Source organism: Penaeus monodon, chromosome 29 (assembly GCF_015228065.2).
Source record: "Penaeus monodon isolate SGIC_2016 chromosome 29, NSTDA_Pmon_1, whole genome shotgun sequence".
Classification (NCBI taxonomy): domain Eukaryota; kingdom Metazoa; phylum Arthropoda; class Malacostraca; order Decapoda; family Penaeidae; genus Penaeus; species Penaeus monodon.
Genome location: NC_051414.1, coordinates 26,237,240 through 26,237,808, shown reverse-complemented (window position 1 = coordinate 26,237,808; position 569 = coordinate 26,237,240). Strand labels below are relative to the sequence as shown.

Genomic DNA, 569 nt, shown 5'->3' with positions numbered 1-569 from the left:
GAATTCTGGTACTGTATGTGCTAGGCTGATGATAAGCAGAGTTAGAATACATTTTCCTGGTTTTATATTTAGATATCATTAATCTGTAAAATAATGATCTAGAGAATGCACTTGATATTACAGTGTGTAACTATATCTTCGAAGTAGATAACCCTGATATTGGCCTAGATCACATGCATAACCCTTTATTCTGTGAGAGCTTAACAGTTTTAGGGTGGCATTTTCTTTGCTTGTTTACTGATAGATTCATTCTTATGTATTTTGAGTACATTATATTTAGTGGAATGTAGAAAGATAGGATCAGTGATTAAACATAAGAATGACTATAGTCTTACTAAATCAGTAAAATGATTGGAAAATTTGTTGACTTGATAACGCTCTCTCCATCAACTTTGTAAATTTTTGGAATAAGGGGGTATTGCTTTCATGCCAGTTCCCAGAGTATATTAATTTCCATATTTTCTTGTATGATGAGGAGTCAACCCTACTCCTGGAGACAATGTTATCAAGGAAACGGTCTGATTTTACCATAGAGCAACACTTTTAAGGTATTTCATAGAAGGAAATGA

At 33.0% G+C, this 569-nt stretch overlaps 1 protein-coding gene across 1 annotated transcript in view; it reads left to right on the top strand.

The window, feature by feature from the left end:
- Positions 1 to 569, top strand: part of LOC119592083 (longitudinals lacking protein, isoforms H/M/V-like) — a gene marked incomplete at its 5' end in the record, with an annotated part of 7,218 nt that overhangs the window by 1,907 nt on the left and 4,742 nt on the right.